The 23590-nt window shown below is 44.1% G+C and overlaps 1 long non-coding RNA gene across 2 annotated transcripts; it reads left to right on the forward strand.

The window, feature by feature from the left end:
- Positions 1–10013: 10013 nt before the first annotated feature.
- LOC142493927 (uncharacterized) lies at positions 10014–23296 on the forward strand. 2 transcript variants are annotated; one of them, XR_012801235.1, is made up of 4 exons: positions 10014–11088; positions 11231–11351; positions 12224–12383; positions 14454–15765. It is a non-coding gene; the product is annotated as an uncharacterized LOC142493927 (long non-coding RNA). The 2 variants fall into 2 exon arrangements; XR_012801234.1 differs by lacking the exon at positions 14454–15765 and adding an exon at positions 23120–23296 and having other exon boundaries at positions 10018–11088.
- The last annotated feature ends 294 nt before the right edge of the window (positions 23297–23590 follow it).

Consider the following 23590-nt stretch of genomic DNA (forward strand, 5'->3'; position numbering starts at 1 on the left):
TAAATGTGTAATTAAAAAAAACACCATACATATCCTTTTGGTGTCGTTTTTGAAATATAAATATAATTAATTTACCACCACAATGCGTGTTGTACAGGTTATTGTTTATTCAACATTTAAATTATTCTTTTTACTATTGCTGCAGTTTATAAACCTTCCCGTGCCATCACAGGTGGGAGGGATATAAAAAAAAAGCAGATTTAATAAATATATATATAATCTATATTCACATAGAAGCAATAATTTTACATAGAAGATGAATATGCTATTGCTTCATGTGTGTATATATATATATATATATATATATATATATAAAAAAAAAAAAACAGCACTAAGCACAAGATACAGATGCAGATTTGGCGAAATCTTCCATGCATGCGCAGACCGTTCATTCTGACCGCAACACTCAGAGAACAGTTACAGTTACAGCTCAACCCCGTTATAACGTGATCCGTTACAACGCGAATCCGCTTATGACGTGATGCAAACGTGGCTCCCAATTTTCGTATTTAGGAATACTTTACAACACAATTATTGGTTTCTTAAATACTTTATTGTACAATGCATACAATTGTACATTATTTCTAACGCGATCCGCTTATAACGCGATGCGATTCTTTGGACTCCAAGCACATCATTATAAGGGGGTTGAGCTGTACTTTGTTGCGGAACTCTGTGCTTAAGTGCTATCTGCTAACTGCTAACATTAGCGCTTTTGCTGGGGGTAATTTATCCAGAGCCAAGCTTTCCGATCTACTGGGGACTACCGTTCCTCTGACCCTGCAGGTTGAAGTTTTATTTACCCAAGCTCTCCACAATATTTATTTGAGCAGGGGAGTTCTGTACAGTTCTCCATGTTGATGCTAGCACTTCTCCACGGTCATCGGCACTGATATAACCTCATGACCAGTGCCGATGCAGGAATTGTGCCATTTATGTCAAGCCTATGGCTTTTTGTTCAGCTACTGTATTACCATCCCGCTAGTCCATGTAGTAATTAAGACCGATATAATACCAATGATCGGTATATGATTTAGGACGAATCAGTTCATTTTTTTCTACGCTACCATCATTGCTGATTTTAAACACTACTCCACGGACATCGCCGCTGATCAATTGTTTACGTGCTACCAATTAGAGCCATAATTGGATCTTCACCTTGATCCAGGTTGTTTGCCCAGGCTGTGTAAGCTGTGTATGTCTCCGCACCGCTGTCGACATGGATCGCACGTATACTACCAACGCAGGCGCAGTAACCGCCCGTTGTTGACACCTATTTAAAGGTTTCTCTTGAGGTCCTCTTGAGGTGGAGCATTTTGTAAGTTCTCCGTGCTTGGAGCCGCATTTTGCTACCTAGGTCTATTCACCTATGCTGACTGTAGAGAGTGCCTATACTATTATAAGCACCTTACTGCTGTATGTGGATTACAATCCACTTCTTGACTCTATGCTATCTCACTGACATCTGCACTGATATAACACTAAGATCAGTGTGGATGCAGAGTGTATAACAATAGCCATTGAGAGCTCTATTACCACTTCCTCCATTTGTTCTCATCAACAGTGGAATGGGGGTACGGCACCGTGCACAGGGAACAAGGTGCATTTAGTCCCATTCTCTATGGCTTATTCTAAGGCAATCGTATATATCTTTATAGGTTCATATTAAGACATAATAGTCTTTCTATACACATTAGTGCATGATCGAGAGCACTCATATAGTGTTCATATATTGATCTAAGTCACTACATATATGTTGTTCAATTTTTTGAATACCCTATATTTTATATTCATTTTTGGACATTAAAATGTATTTTAATTACCTCACTAATCATTATCAGTGATAGAGTGCTTGGAAACTAGATTCCTGTTCTCGTGTATTTGTTTCACAAAATACAGATGCAATGAATAAATGGAAAAAAATGAAAAAATTGACCATTCATTCAAATGTATTGTAAAAAAACAATATTATAGTTGCAAGCCCTGTCCAGGAGTAGTGGAGGAAAAGACTATCCCACTCCACAATAGGTGTTAAAAAGTGGCCAATTCGCAGAAGATGGGGGCTGCTGTGTTCAGGGAAGAATCGCTTCCCAGAAAAAAATCTGTGAGAAAGGGGAAAGAAACAATAGAGAAGTGCATTACCATAAAAAATGAATTTATTATAAGGAAAAAGGGGGCGAACAATGCCCACTTACAAAATAGATTAAAGAAAGTTCACATAAAGGTATCTTTGGTGGTGTAACTGTATATAATCACTGACTGCTGAGGGGATCACCTGGTAGTGAGCTGTTGACTCCACAGTCCCCTCTTTCTCCGTGGGCAGCTGTAGATACTGCTGGAGTCCTCCAACACCAACACACACCGACAGCATTGCCCAGTCTCAATCGGCAGCATTCAGGCAGCTTGGACGTTAGTGGAACTGATTAAGCACCACATGATAACGAGTCGGAACACTCTGCTCACATACAGCCAGGAACTCCCTCTGCATACAAAATCACACTCTTGAGGTAGCACGATGACGTAACTCCCTACGCGTTTCGTCAGGGTCAGCTGACTTTCTCAGGGGATCACGGGTACAACCGTCTGCTTGAAGATCGAGAAGGTCTCCATACGTGAAAGCACCTGTACCCTCTCTCGCGCAAGGAGTGAAGTAGGTATGTGCTCAAGGCCCATCACTCTAAGACCAACGGTACTTTTGTTATGGCAACAGAGAAAATGCTTGGATAGATAATGGTTTGTGACGCCATGCAATATATTTCTGCTATGCTCCAAAAAACAGGTACATATATATATATAAAACGGAAATAGCCGTGTTAGTCCAGTTGCGATAGGATCACTCAATCAATGGCTCAGTCTTTGACTCAGTGGCTCAGTCTTTGACTGAGCCACCTGTGCTGAAGCAGGGATATCCTGAAAACCTGACTTGTTGGGGAGTGGGGGGGTGGGGGCGTCTTGGGGACTGGAGTTAATACATTGACTGGAAAAAAAAACCTCACAAAAGTCAATCTAAATCGCACAGGTGAGTCAAGGCAGGTAACATGGCAGGCTGTCCTGGCCATTTATCGCGCCAGCACTAGAAGGTTGAAATAACGCTGTGGACCAGTGGCTAGCAAATTAGTTAAGACATTTGGAGGCAGTAATTTTTAATTATATGTGCCTAAGCTTTCCATGGTCTGTTTAATTTATATTTCAAATCAGCGTGAAGGATAGTGCTGTTAGGCGCCTCTCTGCCTCTGCTCTCTCTCTCTCTCGTTGTTTCTGAGGTTCTCCTGATAGCGGGGGATAAGATGGAGATAAGCATGAAAGAAACTGCGGAGCTGAAACTGCTTATTAAATTGGGCTCCTGCATCTCAGGTTTACATGATAAGACATTGGGAACGAAATGAGATGCATTTGAAATAATCTACTGGAACCGACACTATATCACAGTTTTGCAACATGCTGGAAATGTGAAGTACTTTGCACCGTAGGGTGTTCAAAGAAGAAGATCCTATCCTTTTATTTCCACCCTGCTCCTTCACACAGACAGTGCTTAACAAAACACACAGCTTTTTAACATTTTCATACAACATACCAGATGGGCTTTGCAGGCGCAACCAGGCAGTGAAGTGGTTAAAGATCCCACGAAGGACCAAAGACATACAGGGCCATTTTCCCCAATTGCTGCTGGTCCTTAAGGCACTTTACGGACCCTTCATTTTAAGGATGAAAAAGCTGCCTTGCGCGTTAGCTCTGTTTAGTAGATGTGAGACTTGGGCCCATATTTATTAAGCGGTGCTCGGCCACACGAACCCTTCTGGCTTTGGCAACACGGCTTGCAGCTCTTCCCTTTAAATGGAGCGTATGGTCTCTTTCGGCTCCGGGAACTGTTTTTTTGGCATAGCACTGGGAAGCAGAGCAAAGTCCAGCAAAATCAGTACAAAAATCTAGATCAGAGAAACAGACCTCAGAGCTGAGGTCTCTCTGCAGACTTCAGAGCCGGTGTCTCTCTGCAGACCTCAGAGCCAGTGTCTCTCTGCAGACCTCAGAGCCGGTGTCTCTCTGCAGACCTCAGAGCCAGTGTCTCTCTGCAGACCTCAGAGCTGGTGTCTCTCTGCAGACCTCAGAGCCGGTGTCTCTCTGCAGACCTCAGAGCCGGTGTCTCTCTGCAGACCTCAGAGCCGGTGTCTCTCTGCAGACCTCAGAGCCGGTGTCTCTCTGCAGACCTCAGAGCCGGTGTCTCTCTGCAGACCTCAGAGCCGGTGTCTCTCTGCAGACCTCAGAGCCGGGGTCTCTCTGCAGACCTCAGAGCCAGTGTCTCTCTGCAGACCTCAGAGCCGGTGTTTCTCTGCAGACCTCAGAGCCGGTGTCTCTCTGCAGACCTCAAACCCGGTGTCTCTCTGCAGACCTCAGAGCCGGTGTCTCTCTGCAGACCTCAGAGCCAGTGTCTCTCTGCAAACCTCAGAGCCGGTGTCTCTCTGCAGACCTCAGAGCCGGTGTCTCTCTGCAGACCTCAGAGCCAGTGTCTCTCTGCAAACCTCAGAGCCGGTGTCTCTCTGCAGACCTCAGAGCCGGTGTCTCTCTGCAGACCTCAGAGCCGGTGTCTCTCTGCAGACCTCAGAGCCGGTGTCTCTCTGCAGACCTCAGAGCCGGTGTCTCTCTGCAGACCTCAGAGCCGGTGTCTCTCTGCAGACCTCAGGGCCGGTGTCTCTCTGCAGACCTCAGAGCCGGTGTCTCTCTGCAGACCTCAGAGCCGGTGTCTCTCTGCAGACCTCAGAGCCAGGGTCTCTCTGCAGACCTCAGAGCCGGTGTCTCTCTGCAGACCTCAGAGCCGGTGTCTCTCTGCAGACCTCAGAGCCGGTGTCTCTCTGCAGACCTCAGAGCCGGTGTCTCTCTGCAGACCTCAGAGCCAGTGTCTCTCTGCAGACCTCAGAGCCGGTGTCTCTCTGCAGACCTCAGAGCCGGTGTCTCTCTGCAGACCTCAGAGCCAGTGTCTCTCTGCAGACCTCAGAGCCGGTGTCTCTCTGCAGACCTCAGAGCCAGGGTCTCTCTGCAAACCTCAAAGCCGGTGTCTCTCTGCAGACCTCAGAGCCGGTGTCTCTCTGCAGACCTCAGAGCCGGTGTCTCTCTGCAGACCTCAGAGCCGGTGTCTCTCTGCAGACCTCAGAGCCGGTGTCTCTCTGCAGACCTCAGAGCCGGTGTCTCTCTGCAGACCTCAGAGCCAGTGTCTCTCTGCAGACCTCAGAGCCAGTGTCTCTCTGCAGACCTCAGAGCCAGTGTCTCTCTGCAGACCTCAGAGCCGGTGTCTCTCTGCAGACCTCAGAGCCGGTGTCTCTCTGCAGACCTCAGAGCCGGTGTCTCTCTGCAAACCTCAGAGCCGGTGTCTCTCTGCAAACTTCAGAGCCGGTGTCTCTCTGCAGACCTCAGAGCCGGTGTCTCTCTGCAGACCTCAGAGTTGGTGTCTATCTGCAGACCTCAGAGCCGGTGTCTTTCTGCAGACCTCAGAGCCGGTGTCTCTCTGCAGACCTCAGAGCCGGTGTCTATCTGCAGACCTCAGAGTTGGTGTCTATCTGCAGACCTCAGAGCCGGTGTCTCTCTGCAAACCTCAGAGCCGGTGTCTCTCTGCAGACCTCAGAGCCGGTGTCTCTCTGCAGACCTCAGAGCCGGTGTCTCTCTGCAGACCTCAGAGCCAGTGTTTCTCTGCAGACCTCAGAGCCGGTGTCTATCTGCAGACCTCAGAGCTGGTGTCTCTCTGCAGACCTCAGTCGGACATGGGACAAGGAAGGGGTAGGTTGTGTGTGCAGGTGTCTGTGGCACCTGCACTAGGCCAGATACCCCCTGTTAGGCCCCTGCAAGGCCCCGACTCCCCTCAGCTTGTGGTTGCTGCAGGGACAGGCCCATAGATACGGACACTGCCCCTGTAGTACCAGAGTGAGGGACACAGCCAGAACGTGGCCGCATCCTGGCCTCAGGTGACCTGGGACCAGACACCTGCAACAAAGAGACATTGCATACGGTGGTACCATCCACGAGGGACCCACCCAACGTAGAGGCGGAGGCTTTGTGGGTTACGGCAAAGGATCCATGGATCCCATCATCAGCATATGCGCACCCGGGTGTGGATACACCCGGCAGGTACCCAACTCCTCATGTGCACCAACAACACTTTAGTGGGCAGCGCTGTACCACATATTGGGTGGGGGGGATTGACCTTGCAGACACCGTGTTGGTTGGGTGCCCAAGGGTTCCTGGGTACATTGGGGGACGGTGACTCCCTCGAGAGGTGGCGGAGTGTTGGAAGGTACGGCTGTGCGGGGCCGGGTGGGTAGGCTGTCAATATATTAGCTGCACATAGTAAAACTGTTCTGCTTTACCAAGTGTGTATTCTTTATGTGTCCTGTAACGGGGGAATTCCACACGCTAGAATCCCGTACAGGTGGAGGCGCTACCGAGCTCCACTCAGGTGCAACCCAGGTTCCCAGCAGCGGAGGCTCAGATCTCCTTGGCACAAACAGGTATTGCACCACACCCATACACCGTAGCCACACTTCTCCCAGGGGGTGGGGGAAAGTGCGCTACATGTGTATGAAGCACTTCTTTCTACTATGTCACGTGCGTTCCTGCTGTAGAGCGCTATGCACAGGGATGGCGCTATATAAATAAAGATATACATACATGCTCTGATTAACAATGCACAGTCCCTTCACTCGTGCTAACCAATGGATGGAAACCTTCCCATGATGGCATGAAAAAGCTGTCCATATCTTTATCTCTCATTGACTTGCATTGGGTTGCCGGGAACCTTTCAATGGAAAAGAAAATCAATTGTTTTCCGGTCGTTTCAGGAAACTGTGGGAGTTTCCTTTATAAACAGGGAGAGTTGGCCTGTCTGTCTTGGCTGAAGCAATGCCGTGTACGCTCTCCCCGCAGTAAAGTTCTCAACGCTTTCATTTCAATGTCTTGTTAACAAACAGCGCTGAGTCAAGTGAATTAAGAAAACGGGAACAAGGAGGAAGTGAAATAACTTTCCTTTATTACGTTCACGTGTCCGTCACTTGCGTGCTGGTTACCAGTTGGGTTGTGTAGAAGAAGAGTCATTTTCCATGGCAGTGTAATAAAGAGTGATCACGTAACTTTCTTTGCATGCATCTGGCCAGATACATCCCTCACACATGAAACGGCTGGGCGAGTGGCAGCTTTCTATGGCCTTTCCGGCATTATGCTGCTCTGTGCTGGGAGACTTGGATAAGAGCCTCTGCCTGCAGTTCTATGAATTAGTAATCAGCTACTGGTAATTAACAGGAAGCAATTGCAGAATGGGTGGATGCTACTTGAAACGTGAAGAAATAATTGCATTGCTTCCTGGTTGAGGATGTGTAAGATTTACCATGGTAACAGAAAGAACTGGAGGGAATTGGAAGAATTCCCAAAGAAAGAGTATGTTTGATGTCCAAAATGATGCTATCCTGTAATACTAACAAATGATTGGCGTACCTGGCAGATAAACTGGCCATTACACTTTGAATTGTTTTTTTTTTTTTTTTCAAGGTTGAGTCATTGGAATTTGGGACCCCTTTTAACCATTTTGCTGCTGGAAGCCCGAGTGCCACGGAAAGGAGGGCTGCTCCAATGGAATCCATGGAAAACAGGGAATGGTAAAAGGGCTTCTGGTGTGCCAGGTCCCATGCCATACCACTTACATCTTTAGGACATCATCAAAGTTTAAGGACCAACACGAGAGTTCTTCAAAGATTAAATTATTTGGGCCTATTTAGCAAACTGGGATATTTCTAATGCAAAATCGGCATGCAATTTGACCTAATAACATTTTTGCCGTGTTCAATAAGAATGATGTACAGTATCCATAATAATTGCATGGTTTCACATCTCATAGATTAGTGGGACCGCATCACCATGTATAACAAGAGAATTGTGTAAAGTGAGAGGTGCTCTGGAGGATATGGTTATAGTATTAACAGTTTTGATCAAAGGCGATCAGAAAGGTTCCCCCTCTATTGAGCACTCAATCCTGGAAAGTCTAAAGTGGACTGAAAATCGCCCTGTAGTCATTACTACAAAAAACTGGTAAGTTGCCCAGTATCACCGCGGAAATCAAAAATAATAAAAATATTATTATTATATTATAATAAAATTACTGCCACTTAGGTTTATGTGAATAACCACTTATGCAATAGCATATTTTCAGATGACACGCCACAACATCACACTAGCCTAATTTGATAGGCGTGGTATATATTATCAATACCTATATGCACGTAGCCATACTACATTAGTAGATGATTATTGGATGTCACATGAGAATATAGAGGCATACAATTACTATTGCTCTATATAAGGACTACTTACTCATTAGCCACACAGCACGGGGATTTTAACAATGTATATGTGTTTTTAACATTTTCTATGTAGAATTAATAAAATTTTATTATTTTTGATTTCCGCGGTGATACTGGGCAACTTACCAGTTTTTTGTAGTAATGACTACAGGGCGATTTTCAGTCCACTTTAGACTTTCCAGGATTGAGTGCTCAATAGAGGGGGAACCTTTCTGATCGCCTTTGATCAAAACTGTTAATACTGGTTTCACATCTCGTATGCAATTTGAAGCAATTGCGCCCAGAAGGTGACCTTCAAAACTCTCCCCTTCCTCGGATACCTATAGGTGAAATAAGGATTTTGTGTTGAAAGGTGAGAGAGAGAGGGCATATTGTACCTAAGAGGGAGATCTGTGGCCTGCTCCATTTACGTGAACACCACACGCAACAGGGTTCTGAAAAACATTAAAGCCGCAAATCCCGCCCAATTTATCAATGTTTAAAAAAAAAAAGAAGAAGAAGAAGAATTTAAATGGCGGATCCTACAGATCTGAAGCGTGTTCCTAAAACTTTAACCGGTTAAGTTACTGGTGTTCCCTCACAGACAATAAAATGGTCATTCAAACAGGAAGCCGCAACCTCACCCCCCCCCCCCCCCAATGAAATTGCACCTTCCTATTGGACCACGGAACCTCTGGGATTTGGCAGCCATTTTGATTTCCCTAAAATGGAGGAAAACAAAGGTAACTAGACTCGTATGTATCTTGGAAACCAGTCTGAATAGTGTCAACAACAAAAAAACCACCGTAAAAAAAAATTGCTAGGTGGGATTGCTGGTTTAATTCGGTCTGCAGGTTACAACTGGAAAACAATGGAGCAATAATTTACCAAAATAACCAGTTTACCAAACCTGAAATATAATAATGCAACCTAGATAACATACTCCCTACCCACACATAGGAATCTAATTATATTATGCATACCGTTTTTAACATCATGCACTGTGAAAGAAGATCTCTGTTCCACAGGGCTTACATCAGCATGAGAATTGCTTTCCATATAACCTATTTCAGGACTTTTTCAGCTGCTTTACTACTACTGTGTACACAACATTTCCTACAACGGACAAATGACACAGCCCTTTTTTAATAGTACTGTACATGTGAACAGGAACAATAAAGCAGCTTATCCCCCCAGAAGCCTACATGAATTTAGCTCACATAATGTTAGTAGATTTTTGCCCCCCTGAGCATGTCCCGTTTTAGTAATGTTTAATGTACCGAGGATTTTTTAATCGCCAGACAGAACACAGAGTTTATTTAGCTGGAGGTAACAGTAAAATCACACAATACGTATAAGCACAACGATACGCTACCGACAGTAGGGGACAACATGGAACACCTAATCGTACTAGATGCAAGGCGCTGCCATAGCTAACATACCTCCGAGAGTCCTCTTAGTACCGGTACAAAAAGTGGTACTCTTACGCAAGTAAGCACAAGCTTTACAAAGTCCATAAAAGTATAACAATGTGGTCCCAGCACAGGGGGACAGCTGGGAACACCTATTCCCAATAGGTAGAAGATGCTGCCTTAGGACCTTTTTAAGGTCGGAACAAAAAGTGTATATTTTCCGCGATTAGGCACAGTCTTGAGAAAGACTTGAAGGCCTGCGTCCAGGTGCTGTGGTAAAACACACCGCCTTTATAAAGGCTGTAAGTGTGCAGGTAACCCAATCACATGGAATTCGGGATGAGCATAGGTACTCAGGAATACAAGGAACATGAGGTCTCGGAACAGTTATACCCCTTACCAATTAGCATGGCGCCTATGAGTCTGGGGAACAACAAAGGAGAGGTAAAAATGCCCCCAAGTCTCCTGCACACAAAATAGGCCAGTGGCAGACTTGGTGGCGATGGGGTTGGACCCTGTCTACCGGGGGTATGTCTGGATCTAGGCAGCGCTATAGTACCTGGGGACACAGGGGAACTGCAGGGAAATACATTTAATCTCATTGGGAACACACTACAAGCATAGGAATACAGGACAAGTATTGGGAACACATCGCTGACATAGGGAACATATTTCAGGCCTGGTACTTTGTGAGTTTTGGGGGACACACTGGGCAAATGTGGGTGGCAAAGGACAAGTCTGGGGGAACAACCGGGGCAAAATTAAAGGTGGGTTCAGCATGTGTTTGGCTCATGCGGCTGAGCAACTTTCTCATAGATAAAAAGTTTAGTGCCCAGCCCGTCACAGTTACATTTCCTGATATTCTCTACATTCTACTGTTACCATGGTAATCCTTAAATTGCAGTGGACTCTGGACTGAGCTCCATTTTAACCTCCCAGACACATATTTCAAACACTTAAATCTCCAGAACTGAGCATCAGATGTATAAATAATTTTTCACATTTTTTTGGTGTGTAAATAACAGTATTGGAAAGGGGGAAGAAGAGAACTATAAAAATAAGTTCAAAATATAAAATGTATTAAAAAAAAATAGCAATTAGCACGAACTGCTGCTTTAGTGCTCTGATTTGCTTAAACTACTGTAGTTATCAACACATTTTGTTATCACAAAAAGACTTTAGATAAAGACTCTAAAAACCCTCAAAAGCATTTGTTCCCCATGTAAACGTTAAAAGTATAAACAATTATTTAAGAATATTTATAATTGTGCAATGTTTTTTTTTTTTCAGAAAAAAGTGTAAATCCGGTGAATTCTACATTTACTTTCGTCCCAGGAGCAACTTACCTCATATGTAGGAATGTAAGAGTCTCTTTGTGCTCTTGTTTTAATATTATATTGAGCACATGCACTGTATTTGTGTTTATCACACATAAGCGCTTTTGAAGCATCATTCTCTTTTTTTCCCATTGAATTAAATTAATATATTTTTTTATTTCATTAGTTTGCCATTTGCTTGCACCAGTTTTGCAGTGGAATGGAGTCTTTGGTGCACAGAGTAACTATTCTTAAGTATTCTAGTCTTAAATGCTTTCTCTACCCTGCCAAGCCAGCAATGGACACTGGTAAGTGGAACTGGGACTTTAAGCACATTGAGGCCTATTCATTAAACTCTATAATAAGAGCAATTCAATGTCAAAACAACCAACCAATTGGGTTACCATAACAAACCCCACAGTGAAACTGACTGCCCACCAATGATGACGATATCACAGTCATACAAGACCATGCTAATTAAGTATACAGATAACACACAAAATATACAACAATAAGAGCATCACAGTTATATACACAGTAAAATGAATAAAATATACAAATATAAAAATATATAACAGCACATAATATTACCTCAAAAACGGTGTGAGCGCTATTAATTTATTAAAACCTTTAGGGTGCTTGGAATCAAAAGTATAAATCCAGTACTGCTCCTTCTTTAATAAAAAGAGGTCTCTATTGCCCTGTCTAGAATTTCGTGGAACACCTTAGATCCCCGTAAACCTAATAGAACTCGGGTCACAGTGATGAACTTCCTTAAAGTGTTTTAATAATGGAGTCAAAAGTTGTCCTTTTTCTATTAGTTTGCTTCAAGTCAAGGTCTCTCCTTAACTCACCTCAAAATAGCACATATTGACTATTTAGTTTAAGATCTATAAAGCCAAGGGAACACAGTGCCATGTCTAGTGCATTGAATCTCAGCAAATTATTATTATAATTATTATTATTATTATCTGCTGTCCCTTTATTAGTCGAGAGGGCTGGATGTACTTCCATTTCTGAATGACATCCCCCATACACATGGAGAAATCAATGCACATGGGACCTTGGCTCCTGATAATTCACAATAGCCACTGCCGTCTATAACTCTGGCATCTCATTATTACAAGCAAACTGTATTCATGTGCATGGCATTTAACATTCATTCACAGTGCTCTTACAGGCAGGCTCATTGTTTTTGCTTTGAAACAAGAGATGACTGCAATGGATTGTGGCATATCGGAACACTAGCCCTCATGAAAGTGAGGTGTTGGCATCATCTTGGATTATTCACCTAGCTTTGATGGGCTCACCTCATCATTTACATTTCTGAAGCTTTCAAGGTTGGTGGCTGTGTTTAATGGACTTGTTCACACTAATCAGCTGGCATATTTTTGTATTTGATTTGTTTACAGCACGCTGAAACATTTTTTTTAAAATGAGAGTATTGTGTGTGAAGTTTGCAAAGAAGATTTTTGAAAAGACCTCATTCTTTTACCTTGTTATGTCCGTGGTGGATTCCTCACTCCTGGTGTACTCTGCTTTCTCCTACACCAGTTTTATTTGGACTCCAGGCGGTTTAGAAAATGGATCAGTTGTACACAGAGTGGTAAACACAGCAGGGCTAAGGAATCCATTAAAAAACATATGCTTAGCAAACGCTATGTTAACCATGTGTTATGTTTTAGATGCACTGTAATATGTAAATATGTAAGGGGGCAGAATATATTATATTACAATTGGAGAGAGGAGGGAGAGAGGGAGAGAAGGAGAGAGAGATCAGATGGTGGTATATCTATCTCTACCCACCTAGTAATATATAGGGGCCTATAAATCGCAGTTTTTGTCAGCGTTGCTATCACGGTTTTCAGAAAGCGTCGATTACCTGTGATTGCAAAATTCACAAAACGGGCGAGTAGCCGGCGGTGTGATGATCAACTCTCTGAAAAGGCGTTACCCGGCGATTCCTTTCTGCTGCAGAGAGAGCTGCTCAGAGAAAGCCGCCTCTCCCTGCACAAATCTCACCCGAAATTTATGTTTTTTTAATTTACATTTTATTACTAGTGTAGATGAGCAGAGGGTCTCCGGAGCAGAATCGCATTGATTTCAGGTCCAGGGACCCCCTGCTTCCCGAGATACAGGCCCCGTTATGGGGTGCCGGTATCTCCAATGTATTTGATTCCCACGGTCACGTGACGCGGGACATTTAAATGCATAGGAGATACCGGCACCTGTATATCGGGAAGCAGGGGGTCCCCAGACCTGAAATCAATGTGGTTCAGCTGAGGAGACCCCCTGCTCCCGCACACTAATAATAAAAAATTGAATTAAAGCAGCTTCATTACCTTAGCGGATAGCCGCAAAGGCAATGAAGGGGTTAAGGCATAATAAATAGCAGCTTTATTGAGGGCAGGGGGGGTGAGTGAAGCGGGTACTTGGCCCCTCACTCACCCCCTCTGCCCCAATAAACATTACAATATGCTAAACACCAATACACAACCAACCCACCCCCCGTGCCCCCACATAAAACCAGATTTTATATTTTTATACACAAGATTGATACCAGAGGCTGGCCGGGGTCCCCGGGTGCTCCCCGCGGGTGTCCGTGGGTGGTACCTGTGGGTGTCTGGGGGTACTCTGGTGGTCCCCACGAGTGTCTGTGGGCCCTCAGGTGGTCCCCGTGGTTCCCTCTGGCCTGCGGTACCAATCCTGTATCAAAAAATAAAATTTGGAATACATTGCAATAAATAGACCTCCCCCCACCAATACATACAGTACAGTAATGGGACAAATAACTATTATCCAGATATGGATAATAGCTCATTTGCCCATTATCATTTGCCCATTATTAAATCAAACAGTAGCCAGCCAGCAGAAATAAAGTAAATAAAGTAAATAAACCTTTCTACTTACCCCACCATCATGAAGGGCATCCTCATCAGCATACTGCAGGGCCATGTCCTCTGTTGCCAGAAAGAATACAATTAATAATACAATCTAATGACCCCTAACCCCTTAATCACCTTTGTGATTAATAACCACTACAGTAATTAAGGGGTTAACCTCCCCCGCTACACACCCAGGAGGACTAACCACCCACACCGGGCCCACTATACCCACCCGGTAATCATTGATTGCATAGTGGTACATCATACCCATATGATATGGGCATGATAAGCCACTATAGCAGTCAATGTTCACCCTAATAAAAATAAATGAAGGCCCAAAATACACAATAATAAAACATACACAAGCACCTAAACACCACAATTCAATAAATAAAAGCACTAGTGGTGAATAAATAAGTGTGAATAGCGCTAGTGCAAACAATATACAGTGATACAATATAACCTGTGATACTGTAAGGTAGTCCTTGAGCTGCCTGAAAGGTTGATCTGGTATCTCCCAACCAGATATGAAGTCTGTGTGGATGAACCTCCTATGGCGCTGAGGAAAGAATGGACGTGGACGTGTATTCTTGTACAACAGTTCTTTTCTTTGAGCTGAAAACCTCAGAAAAGAAAGACAAGAAAAAAAGGCAAAAAACACTGCAATAGTGTATTACCCAGGGACATGCTATGATGTACAAATTGAGAGAATTTATTAAATAAAACAATTTATGACAATGAGTATGAAACAATTAATAAAAGAGTTGATCAATCAGATAAGAAATGTAAAACTTCCAAGCGCTTGTGCTTATGGAAGATATGCTGCTCCGCCGTGGTAAAATTGAAATCCTACTCACCGGACATGAGAAGGACATGTGCAAGGGTTTAGGGTCTTTAACTCCAGAAGACACCGCTCGCCGTGGGGTGCGTCCGTCTGTTGATGCGGGGGGACCGGCTGCAATACTCGTGGACTCGTGGATTACTTGCCGCCAGAGTTCGCTAGATCGTCTCCTCCGATGACGTCACCGCCTGGATTTCACTGCTACGGTGTCCCTGAGTGGCCAAAAACCTTTCCAACGCGTTTCGAAACTCCTATTGATGGGTTTCTTCGTCAGGGATGGTTGCTACATGGGATTATGCTTCTTTTTATACCCCAGATAGTTCAATTGGGATAGTTAATGTAATTGATGTAATTGTCTTTTGGATACACCCTAATTAAAGTCCTCCGTTATGGGAATACATATTTAAATCAATTGTAATGCATTAAACAGCTTTTATACAGATGGCATGAAACATAGAATTTTGAATCACATTGACAGATGAAGCGCAAAACTAAACACAAATATTAGACGTTATATACATATTCAATATACAATATTACAACAATTATATAATCATTAAACTTTGTGTATACTACTCCCATCCATACTTAGACACAGGGACATGTGTTCGTGATAGGACTTAAATCCATTAGTTATTTAATTGATGAAAATTTATTTAGGAAAATTAATGTGCAAAAGGAAGTTTATAAGAAAATATTAAAAGTGATGAATATTCCTTCCTTATAAAGAACTGTATGTCCCTAATGTCAGCATGGATAGAATTACAGTATATGCAAAAAGACACACAGATTTGCATATACTAAAAGTGATGGAATACTTAAACCCAATTGGGTATCTTCACACCAGAGACTTGATGGTCAACAAGCACTTGTGTAAATGTAGTAAGCTAATTGTTTAGAGAGACACATTTCGAGGAGAACACAAATGCGCAAATTCAACATAATTTGGGTGATATTACAATATCAGTATTTAATGTGGCATCGTGAAATAGTGTATTACTATTATTAATTTTTTTTTTATAAAACAATAATAATTTGTTGTTATAAACAAAATTAAATTTAATTAAATTGTGATTAATAAAAGTCATAATATACATGTGATTGTGAAGCTAGATTTGTAATATATCTTAATTTAGTTGTGGTAATAAATTTGTTAAGTAAAATTGGTGAATAAAATTAAATAAAAATGTTGTTAGTGCTGGGCAAGTTTTTTTTTTTTTTTTTTTATAACTTTCTTTTATTGGTTTTTACAATGGTAGTACAGTCCACAATCACATTGGTATCATTTAGTCAGCTTTATGACATACAACATCGAGACAAACATGGTAGGGGGAAGACGTGAGAGGGGATGGGGAGGGGGGGAGAGGGGGGGAGGGGGGGCAGGTATCGGCAAGAGGGAGAGTGTAAATTCCTCCGGGTTTTCCATTGCCGCTGACTCTTTCCGCGTGTTTAGAACTGACTCATTAGTCATCCCGCCAAGCCCAAAGACCAGGGGCAGTCGGAGGTCTCCTGCCTTTGTCCTATATGTCGAGCTATGTGTCAACCCTCTCGTGTGTCTGTTCCGCCACCGAAGGAGAGCCCATCTGCTACTATCAAAGCCAGACGGTGGCATTGCTCATCCCTGGGATATCGGTCTGTGCCAACCACAATGACCAGACTTTTTGAAAATTTTAACCAGTGTCGTTGACTAGACTTGTCAACTTTTCCATCTGGCAAGCGAACCAAATTCTATTCCGAATTTTGTCTATCGATGGAATTGCATTCTGATTCCATAACGCTGCGGTCTCGCACCTCATCGCCGTAGCAAAGTGTGCTATGAGTTTGTTTCCTGATCTAGATACCTCGTCAGTGGGCTTACCTAATAAGAAAACCCACGGATCTAGTTGAATTTTGAGGCCCAAGAAGACCCTTTGAAGCCAATCTCTAATTTGTGTCCAGACGGGTATGATTCGTGAACAAGACCACAGCATATGTACCAGATCTCCCTGTTCCCCACACTGTCTAGGGCAGAGAGGGGAAGCTCCCGCGACAAATTTTGCCAATCTAACTGGGGTGAGGTACCACCTCAACAATACTTTATATGAGTTCTCCTTCAGTGTCGTACAAATCGAGCTGCTGGCCGCAGCGTTGAAGATCGCCGTCCACTCTTCGTCTGCTAACGGTCCAGTCAAGTCTGTTTCCCATTGAGTCATGAAACTGGGTCTATGTGAGTCATCAATGTCCGCCCTGGCCACCTCCCTGTAAAGGGCAGATATGAGTCCCCGTGTATCGGTTCCCCGATCACAGAGCTTTTCAAAATTAGTTAGCGGTGGTCTGTTTGGGTGTTTGGTATAAAATGCCCGAACCTGGAGGTATCTAATAAAATCTGTGTTGGGTAAGCCCGTTTCTGACTGTAAAATCTCAAATGTTTTGATTGTGTCTCGGCCCTCCAGGTCCTTAAGCCTTCTTAAGCCCCCTTTTTGCCAGTGTGTGAAGTTCCTGCCGATTAGCCCTGGAGCAAAGTCCGGATTGCCATACAAAGGGGCCATTAATGAATCTTTAGAGGTCAATGAGTGCCTATCTTTGGTCGATTCCCAGACCGAGAGAGAGTTCAACACAGAGGGTAGCGGATTCTTTAGCTCTTTCAGCCTAACCTTGGGATACCAGATAATATCCTTGAGCTCTAGCGGGGCACATACCTCCCTCTCCAAAGCTACCCAGTGCCTCAGCTCTGGATCACCATGCCACTGCGTTATTTGGCACAGTTGGGCCGCTTTATAGTAAGCCATCAAGGTCGGCACTGCCAGACCTCCAGTTTCCTTAGGCCTTTGCATGATTGACATTTTTATCCGTGGTTTTTTATTTTTCCAAATGAATTTCGTAACTGCTTTCTGCAGTGCTATAATGTCTGATCTTACCACGGGTATCGGAAGAGTTTGGAACAGGTATAGTATCCTGGGGAGAAGGTTCATTTTCACACAGAAGATCCTACCAATCCAGGATATCCCATAAGCAGACCACTCTTTGAGTTCCTTTGTAAGGGCTCTTAGGAGTCTCGGGTAGTTCTCTTGGTAGAGATTGCGGTTATGTTTAGTGAGAAATATTCCTAAATATTTTATAGCTCTGGTCTGCCATTTAAATTGAAAGTTAAGCTCAATTAGCTTCTCTGTCTCTTTTGGAATATTTAGGTTCAGCGCCTCCGATTTCGATTGGTTAATCTTAAAACCGGAGATTCTGCTGAATTTATCCAGTAGCCCGAACAGATTGGGCAGCGAAGTAAGCGGTTTTGTCAACGATAATATAATGTCATCTGCGTATAGAGCGATTTTATGCTCTTGGGAACGTACTTGCACTCCTGCGATGTCCGGGTTGTGGCGTACGTGCGCTGCCAGCGGTTCCACGCATAGGGCGAACAACAGGGGCGATAGTGGGCAGCCCTGTCTAGTACCGCTTTTAATTTTAAACAGTTCAGAGGGGAAGCCCTGGTGTACCACCCTGGCGGTCGGGGTCGTGTATAATGCTTTTATTGCCCTTATAATTTTGTCTCTAAACCCAAATGCCTCAAGCGTGGACTCCATGTATGGCCAATCGATCCTGTCAAAGGCCTTCTCCGCGTCTAAACTTAAAACTACTCCTCGGATCCCGTTGGCGTTAACAAAGTTAATAATATCTATTATTTTTCTTGTGTTGTCGGCCGCCTGTCTGTCTCTAATAAAGCCAACCTGGTCCGGGTGGATAAGCCTTGGCAGGATCGCACTCAATCTATTGGCCAATAGTTTGGAATAAATTTTAACGTCCGAATTGATTAAAGATATTGGCCGATAACTTTGGCAATTTGTGGGATCTTTGTCCTTTTTATAAATTATGGATATTGACGCCCGAAGCATCTGAGCCGAGAAGGGTTCCCCCGCCAGAACTCCATTAAATAACTTGAGCATATGTGGTGCTAGCACCCCTATACATTTCTTGTAATATAAGTTAGAAAACCCATCTGGGCCTGGTGCCTTGGAGGGTTTGAGATGTTTGATTACCGCTGTCAATTCCTCTAACGTGAAGTCAGATTGGACTGCTTCGTTCTCCGACCTGCTCAGCTCTGGTAAGGCTGCTTCCTCTAAGAAAGACTGTAAAAGTTTAGTTGTTTTTGGATTGTGTGTCACTTTCTCCCCATTATATAACTGTTCATAATAAAGCCTAAACTCCTCCACTATGCGTTTGGGGTTGGAGGTCATCTCTCCCGATTTGGTTTTTAAAGTTTGTATGTTATAACTCGGTTGCCTATTACGGATCCTGTTAGCTAACATAGTGTCTGGCTTGTTGGCTTTCTCAAAAAATTTCCTCTTTGTCCAACTTATATCTCTCTCGGCCTGGGATGTGAGGAGAAGATCAAGCTCAATTCTTATATCTTTCAACTCTTTTAGAATGTCATCTCCACCTGATCGGCTATGTAGTGCAGAGAGTTCATGTAACCTCTGATATAGCTGTGTCAATTTCGCTTCCCTTTGTCTTTTACGTCTTGCTGCTAGACCAATCAGAGTTCCTCGTATTGTGGCCTTGTGAGCCTCCCACAGCGTGCTGTGGGATTCCACAGTGCCTGTGTTTGTGATAAAAAATTGTCTGATTTCGTCTTTGACTACCTGCGCCAATTCGGGTATTTTAATAAGGGACTCGTTTAGTTTCCAATTTGCTCCCGGGCTAACCTGTCTGATTTGAGTGCATCTTAGCTCTATAGACGCATGGTCCGACCATGTAATATCATGGATTAGAGTGTCGGAGATTTGTGGGACCAGTCTGCCCGATACAAAGAAGAGGTCAAGTCTGCTGTAGCTGTCGTGTGGGTGCGAGTAGAATGTATATGTGCGCTCGCCTGGGTGTTGTTCTCGCCATATGTCCACCATACCTCCCCTTCGTAACCCTTCCAGCAGCTCTTTGGTTCCTGCTTGCCTCCCTTTCTCCTTTCCCGGGGATCTATCAATGCGAGGGTCTAAGACCTTGTTAAAGTCTCCCGCTAGTATCACGTTGCCACTTGCATAATTTTGTAATTTGAGAAAGAACTCTGTAAAAAACTGGGGATTATTTTCACAGGGGGCATATACACAGGCCATCGTTACTCTAGTTTGCTGTAAGGTGCCTACTATAATAAGGTATCTACCTTCTGGGTCACGTTTTATCTTTTCCAACACATATGGGACTCTATTATGAATCAAGATAGCCACACCCTTCGTCTTTTCTTTGGCTGAAGCCAGATAGAATTTCCTGTATTGTTTGTCTATAAAACTCGGATTCTTATTACGGCAATAGTGCGTCTCCTGAAGGAATAAAACATCAGAATTTCTGCGTTTAAATTCAGCAAACGCTTTTCTGCGTTTTTGAGGGGAATTAAAGCCCTTGACATTCTGGGATATTAATGTTAAAGACATTTTTGTGTGTGTGATGAGTCTACGTGTGTGCATAGATTGCTCCTCCTACCCGGGTCTTGATGTCTCTGCGGGTGATCGTGGTAGCTCCGCAGGTCTTGTGTTGCCAATTTTTCCTGTCTGAGGATACCTGAGGGGGGGGGGAGGAAAACACATAGGGGAGTGACAGGGAACATATAACCTTGTTATATAAACAAGGGAAACCCAATTGGTCTTTGGAGACCTGTGGTTTGCTGCCCGGGCACACCGCTCCGGTTCCAGATGCTCCCATTTTCCCATGTAGGGTTGTGGGAGATCATCTAGTTCCCGGCAGCCCAGGTCTTTGATTAGACTGTGGCTTAAGGCCACATTCCAACCCCAGAGGCACATGCCAACAGGCACTAGAGAGGACAGACTCCCGCCCCTCCGCCGGCAGCAAATTGAACCCATTATTTTACCATGCAGCATGTAAACATTGTATTAAACCTCAACTATGACTCTTCTTGAGTCTTACAAAACTCTAGTTACAGTAATTTCTACCTTTAACCCTCTATTATCTGTAATGTTTTATTCCTTTAATAGACAGTCTTTTACTGGCTACCCTGCCTCTATATACTAATCTCATCCTTTCACCCCAGTAGGGGAGTGCGCGGACCCCTCTGGAGAGCTCCGACGCTCGGAGCAAACCTTCCGGTTACAGCTTCTGTCCCTTGGGCTCCGATTGCCGGCGTCCTGAACGCCCTGAGCCAGAGGCGCTGGTAGTGACGTCGTTCCGGGCGCCTCCTTCTCGCGAGATGTGAGTCACCTACGTCAGCTGGGGATCGTGCGCAGATCTGGCAGTGAGTTGCTACCGATGTAGGCGTGGCGCGCGGGCGGAGTCTTCTGGAGCTCCTCGCTTTCGCGCCCAAACGTCCGCCGCCATGTGGATTCAGCGCTTCGTCTCCGCTTTCTCCCGCCCAGCTCCTCCTGGCGCCTCGTGGGTCCCTGTGAAGCCATCTTGGTGAGTGTTTGGGAAAACAGCAACTTTTGCGGTATTTTCTCTTCTTTTAGCTTTTCCTGGTCCGCCAACGAGGCTCGATCAGCAGGGGGGGGATGTAGTTTAGCACCCCATACTTGGGATTATAGTTCATGAGGGTAGATAGCTCCAAACTTGGTAACAAACACAACTCGTGAACATAACAGTGATCTTTAGTGTTTAATTTTAATTTTCATGTTCACCCCGGTCTTGAAGGGCCCGCTTTAGCTTGCTTTTGACCAGATGGCTGTCGCACCTTCTCCCATTCGGTCTGTCTGGTTGTTCGGCCGACCGGAGCTTCAGACTGTGGTAAGGCATTGGGAAATCCCAGCTTGGTCAGGAACTGAGGCCCCTCTGCAATATGTTTAAGGACATGCGACCTGCCATTTTGCAGTACAATCAGGGCAAAGGGAAAAGCCCAGCGATAGCGGACATTTTTCTCCCTTAGGAGTCTAGTGACTGGTTGTAGGGCTTGACGTCTTGCCAGAGTGATTGGAGAAATGTCCTGGAATATTGACATCTCTATTCCCTCAAATTTAATCGTGGGGGTGGCTCTTGTGATTTGACTTATGTCCGCTTTGGTCTTAAAGTGGTGTAGTCTCAGGATCACATCTCTGGGGGGGTTATTGGGAAGTGGCCTGGCCCGCAATGCCCTGTGACATCTGTCCATTACCAGTTCTGATTCCGTTTTTCCTGGCATTATAGATGTCATCCAGCGGTTTAGTAATAGCTCGGGGTCCAAGATCTCCTCTGGTATCCCCTGTATCCTCAGGTTGTTCCGCCTGTCCCTGTTTTCGTTGTCTTCGTGGCGTTCTTCAAGTTCTGCTACTTTTCTCTCCAGTATGGTAACTCTGGAGTCTGTGGCAGTCTGACAGCGGGCGGATTCGTCCATTTTCTCCTCTAAGTCATTTGTGCGGGCCCCGATACTGTGTATATCCTTTCTCAAGGCGTCCACCTCCCCGCGGAAGAAAGTTTTTAAATCAGAGAGGAGCTTAGCTATCTCTTTTTTCAGGGCACCCGTCTGTTTCTCTGTTGTCACCTCCATCTCCGGACCGGAGTCAGACTCAGATGCCGCCATGCTGTCCGTCTCCTGTGTCTTGTGCGCCCCCACGAAGTAAGTGCGAACGTCTTCCTTCTGTTTAGACTTTCGCCTTGTAGCCGCCATGAAGCTTTATGTCTGTTACTTTTGTCTACTAGCTCCTGCCGTTTTTAAGTATTTTGGTTGAGATTTATTATGCGCTTTCATGTGTTTACTGCCGGCGGGACTCGGAGCGATCGGGTTAGGCTGCCATCTCTGCTCCTGCCGCGCATGCGCCCCCAGTGCTGGGCAAGTTAACACACAATGGCTGATATTGCCAGCAGACAAGGACAAGGGCATCTAGCTAATCAATTGATATATTGAACCCTATTTAAGGAAGGCTGACAGATCGAATTCAACATTTAAACCTTGGGGGCTGAGCGTTTTTAATTCGAAAATCCAATAGGATTCCCTTCTGGAAATAATGTTTATTTTATCGCCCCCCCTTTTACAGAATGTGGGACATTCTATGGCATGACACTTCAGTCCTGCTGGACTTTGTGCGTGTATTAATTTGAAGTGGAGAGAAACATTATGAGCCTCAAAGCCTCTCTTGATATTATATATGTGCTCTCCAAGTCTTCTTTGTAATGTTCTGCCCGTGCGGCCCACATATTGTAGACCACACGGACATTCCAGCAGATATATTACAAATTGGCTATGGCAATTTATTAATTTTCTAATAGGATATTCTTTGTGTGTGATGTTAGAAGAGAACTTTTGAGTCTTAATACAATGTTGACATGCTGTGCACTTAGCACGTGGAAAGTATCCTTTAATTATGTCTCTTGTATTCTGTATATTTCTACTGAAAGGGCAACTTGGTGACAATTTAGTTTTTAGATTATTTGCTTTTCTGAAATATATTTCTGGTTTTTCTTTCAGAAATCCTTTCAAGATATCATCTTGTCTCAAAAGACTCCAGTGTTTGTCAAATGTTTTAATGATCTGTGGTGCCAATGAACTATACTTTGTAATAAATGCAACAGTGTCTGTTTTGTTATTGTTTTTTTCTTTTGGTTTGTATTCCAATAAATCTGACCTGGTCATTGCTTTTACTGTCTCTATGGCATTGTCTAACTGATATTTATTGTATTGGCGGTCAACAAACTTCTGTTTTAGTTCTTGTGCCTGTGCATCAAAAACTAAAGGATCCGAACAATTACGTTTAATTCTAACCAGCTGTCCTTTGGGAATGTTTCTAATCCAATTTGGATTGTGATGACTGCTGGCTAGTAGGTAATTGTTGGCTTGCACGGGTTTATAGTATGTTTTTGTTTTCAAAGTGTTGTTTTCTATGTACAGCTGTAGATCCAAAAATTCTATACAGTTTTGACTCTCTTTGAATGTGAATTT

Source organism: Ascaphus truei, chromosome 4 (assembly GCF_040206685.1).
Source record: "Ascaphus truei isolate aAscTru1 chromosome 4, aAscTru1.hap1, whole genome shotgun sequence".
NCBI classification, from domain to species: Eukaryota; Metazoa; Chordata; class Amphibia; order Anura; family Ascaphidae; genus Ascaphus; species Ascaphus truei.